Source organism: Meles meles, chromosome 20, assembly GCF_922984935.1.
Source record: "Meles meles chromosome 20, mMelMel3.1 paternal haplotype, whole genome shotgun sequence".
Taxonomy (NCBI): domain Eukaryota; kingdom Metazoa; phylum Chordata; class Mammalia; order Carnivora; family Mustelidae; genus Meles; species Meles meles.
Genome location: NC_060085.1, coordinates 1,962,061 through 1,973,039, shown reverse-complemented (window position 1 = coordinate 1,973,039; position 10,979 = coordinate 1,962,061).

Below are 10,979 nucleotides of genomic sequence, written 5' to 3'. Positions count from 1 at the left end.
ATCTCGGGGCTCCCTGCTCAGTGGGGTTTAAGCTTCTCCCTCTCCCTTTGCTCCTCCCCGCTGCTTTGGCATTCTCTTTCTCTCTCTCTCTCTCTCTCTAATAAAGAAGTAAAATCTTAAAAGAGAAAATGTAAAAACAAAAGACATGACCTCCAGATGGCCCAAGACCTTGAGGCAGGCGTCCAGAGCCTCATCCCCCTTCCTTTGTCCTTGCAGTGTGGGCTGTGCTTGCCTTCTGGGCTCCCAGAGGTTGCCCCCCTTGGAGGGCACAGCCTTGAGAGCGTGACGTGGCATTGAGACGGAGCACAGTTAAGGCGTCTCTAGAAAGATCTGGTGGGTGGGTGAGGGGACCCAGTCTCCTTGCTGCCGCCCCACAGAAGCCTTTCTCGTAAGTTCCCTTTGCTTTGGGAAACAGCCGTCTACCAAGCTGGGGGGAGCTGCCTCTTTCTTGGGGTCTCTCTCTGCCCCCCCCCGCCCCCCCGACTACGGGGGTGGTTTCAGATTATACGCAGGAAGCTCCCAACCAGGCTCCAGAACAACAAGCTCAGAGAACTGGAGGCCTCCCTCCCGTGGGATCCCTGACTGGTCCCCCCCCCCCCCCAAGCCGTGAGGCCTTGCAGGACACCAGGCCTTCCTGTCTTGCATCCGGCTGGCCCAGCTGCCCCTCAGCTGTGAACAAAGGGTCACTCCATGGGGAACCGGATTCTGAAATTCCTGTGTCCCCAGTAAGTTTCCAAAGGGCTTTTCATATGTTAGGACTTAAGGATCCTGGAAGTCGGACTAAAGTCAAGCTAAGATTGCTTTTTGCCTCTAGGAAAGCATCAACATTGGGGTGCTGGGGGTGGGGCTCAGTGGGTTAAGCCTCCGCCTTTGGCTCAGGTCATGATCTCCGGGTCCTGGGATGGAGCTCAGCATCAGGCTCTCTGCTCAGCGGGGAGCCTGCTTCTCCCTCTGCTCCTGCACTCCGCTCTCACTTTCTCAAATAAATACTTTTTTTACAGCACTAACGTGAAGGCAGTTGTGAGTTCCTTGAGGAACATCATGCTCCGCAGCGTCATGCATTTCCGGGCGGCTGCGGGGTACAAGGGCGTGTCGTCCTCTCCGCATCTTTCTGCCTTTGTGCTCCTCATCGTTCACCACCCACCGGCCTCGGACAGCAAAAGCTCTTCGGGGTCACGGGTCCCGTCCCCGTGCTATAATAAAAACACCGTTTTGCACCAAAAATGTCTCAAGAATTCTTTCTTGGCCCCGTGCTTACGGTCCCCCGTCCCGGGGGTTTCCCACCCTGAGTCCCTGTCCCTCCCGCCCCTCCCAGGGAGGACTCCCGGGCGCTCGTGACCTGCTGACTTGTTACTCGTCACCACCTGGGGACTTGGGTTTACTGCTGACTCGTGAACTCTCAGGAAAAGAGCCCAAGGACACAAGGAAGCCTGTTCCGTGGCCCCTCGGCCCGGTCCGTCTTGCTGGTGTCCCAGGCCTTCCCCCACCCCCACCCCTCGCCTCCCCCACCCCTCCCCCCCTGCCCCCACCCCCCAGTCACCCCCGGAACTCCTCCACCCCAGCTCTTGGCAGCGATGCGCTCTCTCCACTACTTTCCCTTCTTGCGGGCTCTTGCTGCGACCGTCACTCTTGCTTTCGTCTCTAAGTGCCAACGATTGAAAAGTCTGCCACATCCTGGAGAAAAAGTGCAGCGCGGTCGGTACTGATGACTGACAAGGGAGCAGGAGGCAGGTAAGGGCAGGAAGCTGACACCCCCCACCCGGACCCCTGACTCCCTCCCGGGGAGAAGTGTGACATTCCTCAGGCATTCCTGCCTGCCCCAAAACTAAGGGAGGGGGAAAACCAAACGGTTAACACACAGAGATCTCAGTCCTGCAGGACGAGAGTCTCCTGTCGGTTTACCCGGCTCTCAGGGGCTTACCAGGAAAGAGCATTCTTATCCGCGGCCGGTGACTCCCCCAGACCCATAGATTTGGTTTCCTGGAGCCCTAGCCTCACCCGACCTCCGCGGTGATGTGGGAAACAAAAGCAGAAGGGAATGCAAACAAAATTAAATTTCTTTATAGCCTGCAGCCCAGGACAAATACTGGAGAGAAGCAGATTCTTAGAACCTTCCTGCAGGAAGGTTCATGTCTCACTAGAAGGACAAGCCACCGCAGCGGGTCCCTAGGCAGGCCTGCAGAATCCCGCGTGTCTTCTTTAGCATATCAAAGTCCTTTCGGAAACCTCCCTTTCTCCGAACCTCCGAACCTCCCCCAACGCCCGAGTGCAGAATCCTTCTCCCTCACGCTTAACAACGCAGTTCTTCCTGCCCTTGGGTCCTGTCCCCGAGCCTTAATAAAACACCGGTTTACCCCCAAGACGTCTCAAGAATTCTTTCAGCTCAGGACCCCAACAACGCTCCAAGCCACATCAATAATGTTCACATTTACCAAGAAATGCTGATAGAATCTGTGATCTGACCCTCTACCATTATGTATACGTTTTATTATGTACAGGTTTTATTAGACAGTAATAAATGACCTAACCCAACAATAGCTAGCCCCCTCAGGGTCCTAGAAACCTTGCTTCCAATTTCCTTAGAGACTCCCTCTATCCCTAACCCCCTCCCAACTTGAAGTATATAACGGGCCCCTCCTCATGACCCCAGTGCCCCTCTTTCTGCCCTCGGGTTCTGTCCCAGGGCTTTAATAAAACCACTTTTCTTTTTAAAGATTTTATTTATTTATTTGACAGAGACAGATCACAAGTAGGCAGAGGGCAGGCGGAGAGAGAGGGGGGAAGCAGGACTCGATCCCAGGAACCTGAGATCATGACCTGAGCCGAAGGCAGAGGCTTAACCCACTGAGCCACCCAGGAACCAAAGCCGTCTTCTGCACCAAAGACGTCTCAAGAATTCTTTCTCAGCTGTGAGCTTAGAATCGTCACAGTGTCCTTCCTGCATCATTACGTAAAGTCCCACCACCTTGTTCTTTAGGAACTTCCGGGTGTTCCTGGGTACTTGTTCTGCCATGTAAATTTTAGAGAGATTTTGTAAAGCACCAAAAATCCCTACTGGCATTTTTTTTTTTTTTTTTAGATTTTATTTCTTTATTTGACAGACAGAGACCTCAAGTAGGCAGAGAGGCAGGCAGAGAGAGGAGAAAGCAGGCTCCCCGCTGAGCAGAGAGCCCGATGCAGGGCTCAATCACAGGACCCTGGGATCATGACCTGAGCCTAAGGCAGAGGCTTTAACCCACTGAGCCACTCAGGCGCCCCCCTACTGGCATTTTGATATAATTTAATGAAAACTATACATCTATTTGTTTAGAACTGATATCATGGGGATGAAGTTCTAGAATCTGGGTGAGGTTAGGCAGGGCGAGGTCTGGAGCCGATTGCGAAGAAAGAATTCTTAAGCCTCTGGTGCAAAAAGGTGGTTCATTAAAGCACGGGGACAGGACCCATGGGCAGGAAGAGCTGCTGCCCCGGGGATGTGAGGAGTGCTCTATTATATCCTTGTAAGTTGGGGAGGGGATTAGGGATGACGTAAGTCTCTAAGGAGTTTTGGAAGCAAGGTTTCTAGGACCTTGAGGGGCCAGCTGTTGTCTGGGGAAAAAGTTATTCATTTCCAGTAATAAAACCTTTTCGTGAGACCCTTTAGATGTCTATCAGTGGGCCACGTGCTTGGGAATGATTGTCAACACTATCTTGGAGGTTTAGAGATAAAGTTTCCAAAGGAATCGTTAATGTAGACTTACAGGATCCTGATTGGGGGTAGGGGGGTCCGTCAGGCTAGGATTGCCCTTTGCCCTTAGCAAAGCCTTAAGGTGGGGGTAGTTGGGGCCCTAGAGGAGAGTCACTCTGCCTGCTTTAAGGGCTTGTCAGTAGGTAAGGAAATTTAATCATTTTTCTTCTGCCTCTGTTTCCCACATCAATGGCAGCACCGAGTTCTCTTTTCTAAGAGCATTATTCATGTTTCTCTCTCTCTCTCTCTCTTTTTCAGTTGGCTTTGATGGAAACAAAGGCAGGAGAGAAATTATTACGTTTCCTTACTACCTGCAGCCCCTGGACAAGTCCTTGAAACAGGCAGAGTGACATTCCTCTAGGGACTCAACAGCCTCGATGTTGACACGTTGCTTAGGGCAAAAGGCAATCTCAGCCCGATCTCCAGGATCCTGTTAAGTCTACTTTAACATATAAAATTTCCTTTGGAAACTTCCTTTATTTCTACTCCCCAAGATACATGTTGGCAATCATCCCCCAAGCATCCGACCCACCACCAATATGCATATGAAAAGTCTCATGACTCAGGTTTTATTAGTAAGAAATGACCCTTTCACAGCAACAGCTAGCCCCCTCAAGGTCCTGGAAACCTTGCCCCCAAAATTTCTTCAAGAATTACACTCTCCCTAACCCCCTCCCTTCAAACTATATAATGGACCCCTCCTCATGGCCCCAGAGCAGCTCCTCCTGCCCAAGGTCCTGTTCCCGGTGTTTTAATCGAACCACCTTATTGCACCAAAGACATCTCAAGAATTCCTTCTTGGCTGTTGGCTTCAAACCCCACCATCTTTCCTATATCATCTGGTGACCATGAAGGGACTTTTGAGTCTTTTCATCTGGACTCTGAGCCTTGGTGCAAACTTGGCGAGTACTTTCTCTCCTCTTCCCTACTTTCATTCCAGGGGATCTTCGAGAATCACGTACTTCCTGGAACACGTCTGTATGGGCTGCTCAGGCTGTGGTCCTCTAGCCTGTGGCTACCCCACAGGGAGGAGAAAGCCTGCCTTTTGCCTGAAGTTAGTGCCTGGCTGGAATGGTAATAAGATCCTGGCACTCTCTTTATTCCTGTCCTTATACAAAGTTGTTTTTCTCGGGCATCAGGATGGTGGGTAATCTTAACTCCCGTGTGAGGTTTTCTCCTGACTGGTTTAATGTGATCCCTTTCACAGCCCTGGTGCAGCCACATCTGGACATGGGAAGCCCTTGGGAGCTGGCCAAAACCAGCACCTGACTGACTGAAAACCCAACCAGGATATTTCCCAGGGAAGTTTACTGTGAAGACTTCCTGTGTTGGAATGTCGCTTAGGTCACGACGGATTTCTGTCTTTACTATTGTCCATCAACATCCTCTGCCAACTACTTACATTAAAACTTAAATTAAAATTGGGTCATTTCCCCTTGTAAAACTTTTCTAGTGTTCTCCAGGGGTGAAAAATGGCAATAACACAACTTTCAGGGGGTGGGACAGCACAACAGTATTTCAGCCCATTTACCAAGCACCCATCTGTAGTCTAGGATGCGGTGGGAAAATGGAGATACCCCGGCATTCCTCCTATAGGGTCTTTTATGACAGGAATGCCTTCTTGGTAAGGCAGGATGGTGATCAATAGTGACTTTTCATTTGAGGGAGGCCTCTGGTCGCTATTGACACATGGAACATCTGCTATACCCTGCATGGGTGCCACCAGGGAGACACGGGGGAGTTTGGGTAATTTTTGGTAAAGGACTTTCTCTACTTTCCCAGGAGCATGGCCTCAGTAGGCTTCTTCTTCAGTCCCCAAGGACTGTCCCTTGGGATGCCTTTATAACCACTGGAAACAATTCAGACTGCAAAATTTAGGAAAGGATTGGTCTGTAACACCGACCAATAGGGACAGATCCAGCGGGATCTGTCAGCTAGATCTCTTCGGCAGGAAACTGGGTAGAATGTGTTTGACCGAGTGTGTCTGCAGTGAACTCCCTCCCGACATATGGGATGATAACGACCTAAATCAGCCTCCCCAAACTAACCCAGGTTCCTGGAGGAATCACGCGCCATCTCTGGCAAAGGGGACGCTGACTCACTCTCTCACTCTTCCTCCTCCTAACAGATGTGGGGCTCCTCCCCCCCTCATTTCTGGGCTAGTGGCTACAACTGGAGCCTACCTCAGGGAGGGGACTCTAAGGACTATTCCCAAGCAGCTGCTGAAGCTCCCTTTGTTTCAGGGGAAATTCCTTGTCTTCTCCAGCCCGGCGTGGACTGCCTACCCCCCTAACCCCCCTTGTTGGCAGGAAAACATGGCGTCTGCTCCTCTGTTGGGGATGATGAGTCTAAAATGGGAACCCTTTTCTGCCTTCTGGCAGCACCTGGCCTCTTCTGCCTTCCCCTCCCCCTCCTCCAGTTTCTGAACCACTTGGGGTGTGGCCCGCATAACTGGCTTTGGTACCATCCTTGGTGCCCCAGGCATGGCTCCTTCTTCCCTTGCTGCCAAGGGACACCCAACACCACCGACTCCAGATTTCCCCAGCACTGTCTCAGGTAAAAATTAATAATGGGGAGGATCCAGGTGGAACATAATTCAATATTTAAACCAAGTTAAATTTGTTGGTTTAATTTATGTCTTTAAAGTTATCAGCCATACATATGAAACTTTTATTCTATTGAGGTTTGCGGAGGGTCAGATAAGCTCACATTATCTCTGTTTCAACGTGTTAGCAAAAAGATGACGAAAACGACAGTTAGTTTTCCATCTCGTCCAAGTTTTCCTGGGTAACTGTTAAGAAAGCTTTCAAAGTCTTTGGAAGCCTGAAGGTTTAAAGTTTTGCTTGGATGATAAATGGGATTGAATTTGCTGGAGATCGGGGTCTTTTCCAAACAGGATATGGTGCTGAAGGACGGGTTACTCCTTGTAGGTTTGCGCTTTTGACTTCTTACTGTAAAGAAACTACGAATATTTGTGTCTGTTAGCAAACAGGCTTTGTGCTCCGCTGGGTCATGAAACTGCCATCTAAACAATTCTGACGTAACATTTTGCAATTGGTTACTACTTAGCATTGGAGACCAAGGCCTTTCTTGAGAATGAAAAATTCTGCTGAATGTAATTAAGATTGATGGAAATAAGAAAAACAACTGTATGTGTAAGAAAGATAGAAGGAGTGGGAATGCATTTTTGTTGAAGGCTAAAGAAGGAAATTTTGTCCTAAAACAGACTGGCTGTTTGGAGGAATGGCTTGGGACAAAACCTGAACGCAAATGAGACTTGTAGAAGGTTTGTGATGGGAAGACTTTGGAAAGGATTTTTATATGTGGTCAGGATGGCCCAAGAGGGAGATGAATGGAATGTGAGGTACGGTGGTATAAGATATAAAAGTCTCCTTTCTCCCAGTTAAATAGACAAGTTTTCTTGAACTGTTGGTCTGCTCTTGATAAGAAAATGTACACAGTTGTTTCCTCTTTGTCTACCCAGAAAACCCAGTTTCTGTGTTTTGCCTTTTTCAGGTCCTTGATGATCCATAATCCTATTTAGGTCCCAGTGGCTTTAAAGCTTTCGAAGGTTTTAACAAACTTCCCCAAGACTTAAATTGTAAATGAGTTTCATTGACTAGTTAGGCTTGTCTGTTTGCTCTGTTACTTTCTGGTATAAGGTCATTATTGATGTGGGAAACAAAGGCAGAAGAAAAATTATTAAATTTCCTTACTACGTTACACTATCCCTAATCCCCTCCCAACTTAAACATGTTACAGGATTTTCTTCTCCATCGGTGGGTTCCCTTGGTTCTCGGTCATGCTGCTTCGAAGAATGAAGAGGCAGAACAGACAGAATGGTGGGAAGCAAATCAAGGTGTTTGTTGTTGTTGTTGTTATTGCTTTGGGTTTTATTTATCTGACAGAGAGCCCAAGCAGGCAGAGTGTCAGGGAGAGGGAGAAGCAGGCTCTCTGCTGAGCAGACAGCCAGACAAGGACCCTGGGAGCACGACCTGAGTGGAAGGCAGACGCTTAACCAACTGAGCCACCCAGGCACCAAGCGTGTATGTTTAAGTGATAGCACAAAACTCCCGAGGAGGGAGGGGAATCAAGAAGGTTGACACTAGAGGTTCTAAATCTAGGGATTTTTATGGGCTTGTTGACAGACTGATTCCTTCCAGGGTGGTATAAAATCCTTTTGCAAGGGCGGGTGGGGGGCTTGTCCCTGCCTGCCTGCCTTTCAACTATCTTTCATCAAAAATATATAATGGGGGCACCTGGGTGGCCCAGTCGTTCAGCGTCTGCCTTTGGCTCAGGTCACGATGCCAGGTTCCTGGGATCAAGCCCCACATCGGGCTCCTCGCTCCGTGGGAAGCCTGTCTCCTTCCCAGACTCCCCCGCCCTCACCCCACTTGGTGGGTTCCCTCTCTCTCTCTGTGTCTGTTGAATAAATTAAAAAAATCTTTTTTTTAAAGTCTCTCCCTTTTTAAAAAAGATTTTATTTATTTATTTGAGAAGCAGAGATCACAAGTAGGCAGAGAGGCAGGCAGAGAGAGAGGAGGGGAAGCAGGCTCCCTGCCGAGCAGAGAGCCCCATGGGAGGCTCGATCCCAGGACTCTGGGATCATGTCCTGAAAACTGAAGGCAGAGGCTTTAACCCACTGAGCCACCCAGGGGCCCCAATAAATAAAATCTTAAAAAAAAATATATATATATATAAATGGGCCACCCCTCATGACCTAGGACAGATCCTTCTGCCCATGGGTCCTATCCCCAAGCTTTATTAATAAAACCACCTTTCTGCAGCAAAGACATCACAATAATTCTTTCTTGGCTGTTGGCTTCGAACCCTAATGTTCTTTCCTATACCAATCATCACTTGATATTCTGAATATTATTTTTATTAACATATAATGTATTATTACATACATATAATGTATACAATATATTTCACAGCACTCATCACAGCACATACCTCCCCATGTCCATACCCAGCCACCCTATCCCTACTCCCCACCCCCCAGCAACCTTCTGATTATCGAAGTGTTATCTGTCACAGAAATAACTAAATTTCCTTGTCAATTGCATCATAATGACCTCTCATATCAGATCATTAACAACGTCCATTTCTGAGGTTTTTTTCATTGTTCTTACTGTCTTGCAAAATGAGTTTCATCTTCAAGGAGGTTCAAAGGACTTTTAGGACAATACAGGTGTTCAATATCTTTAAGGTCATAACTCTGAAATGGTAAGAATTTCCAGAACTAGCTAAAAAAAAAAGGTGCATTCAAATTAAACAAGACTAAGTAACAGGGGACTAACTGAAGTAGAAAGATGATTATAGTTTTGTGACTCTTGTTTGAAACATTTCTGCTTCTCTACTGTTCGCTCTTCCAGATTAAGGGACCTTTCTCTTATGATATCTGTAACTTACAGAAATGGGATAAAGTATTGATTTGTGAACAAATTGAAGCATTCAACTTTTTTCTCTACCTGAACCCTCTGAAATTCGAAAGGTCTCAGTAAGTATTCTTTCTTCCATGGCATTCATAGTCATTTGCATAAGCTCAATAAGAATCTGTTCTCCTTGTAACAGGACAGCATTGGAAAAATTGGTTATTTTACCAAGGCTTTGACTGGGATGTCATATTTGAGAAACAGGCATGGCCTCAGATATGGCCAAACAGCTTTGAGGAACTAAGGCTGACTTATGAACCTTGGAGCCATAAAGCCCCTTGGGAATGTTGGCCTGTTACCTTGCTTACTGAATTCCCAGCAGCCTCCCCAGGTGAGTAAAGCAGGAGCCTCAGGATACTTTGGGGACTTCAAGAAGAGGGATTTGCCCATATTTACAGGAATTACAGGTATATCTGATGGCAAGTACTTGGATTGGCTTCGGCCTGCAAAGGCTACCAAAAACTCCATCTAGATTCCTTATAAAAAGTTCCAGCAAAGCAGATTCTAAAAGATGATCATTCTTGCTGAGCTTATATAAATAATTAAGCCAAGTCTGTTAAAACTGGGCTTGTTTAGTAAAACTAACTAGTCTTGACTTGGCTATCTCTGGAAATAAGGATTATTTTAGAGAGAAAAATTATGTTTCAATAACACATCTTTGTGGATGTTAAGTTCTAGTCCTGACTGTCATTTTATTTTTAAATGATTTTATTTATTTATTTGAGAGAGAGAGGGAGTGAGAGAGAGCATAAGAGGGGAGAAGGTTAGAGGGAGAAGCAGACTCCCCGCGGAGCTGGGATCCTGATGCGGGACTCCATTCCCGGACTCCCCGACCATGACCTGAGCTGAAGGCAGTTGTTTAACCAACTGAGCCGCCCAGCACCCTTCTGATTGTCTTTAATGTTGTTCATCTAAGCTAGACAACTTCAGAGAAACACAATAGCTCATAAAGGCAGTCTTTGTGCTTTTTTTTCTGCAGGGATAGTAACAGGACCCCATGGGCATAGGATTGTTTAAAAAACTGGGAAATGGGATTGACTCCCCCAACAACTGTGTAAGTCAGCTTTCATCTTGACCAATTCTGTGTGGCTGGGATGACAAAATCGTTCTCTAAAAGCCAGACCATACCCCACTCCATAGGGCTCACTGTGGACTTGTGGAGATAATGGATGACCCCACTTTCCTGATGACTGGAGTCGATGTACTTGTGGAAGCCATTATCTCTTGAGACAAATCTCCCATTTATCAGCGATTCCTTATACTTAGGATATTGTTAAGGCTGGACCTCAAACGAAAAGGGCTTCCTCATGGTTTCATCCTGCATAGTCGTGTTTATCCTAGAAGCCACCCCTATGGAGGTACAATTACATAGGTTTTAGCCAAGCACACAGCAGCCCTGCCGGTTCAAGGAGCCTCCAAGCTCACCACCGACGGTCAGGTTCAGAGTGTCTGACACACCAAAAGCCACCAACAGATGAGGGGAGGCTGACTTATTAAGTACCAGACTGTGCTTACAGTTATGACTGAAATAGACTTGAAACCTGTCCAACTTTAAACCCAGCTACCCTATACCTAGACCCGACCATCGTACTTCGGTAGAGTGTGACCACTCAGACAACGTTATTGATCTTGTTTATTCTAGTCAACCTAAAAGAATTCCCTATTGAGAGACGCCTGGGTGGCTCAGTTGGTTGAGCATCTGCCTTTGACCCAGGTCATGATCCCATGGTCATGGGATCGAGCCCCACATTGGGTTCCTTGCTCAGCAGGAAGCCTGCTTCTCCCCCTCTCTGCTTGTGCTCTCTCTCTCTCTT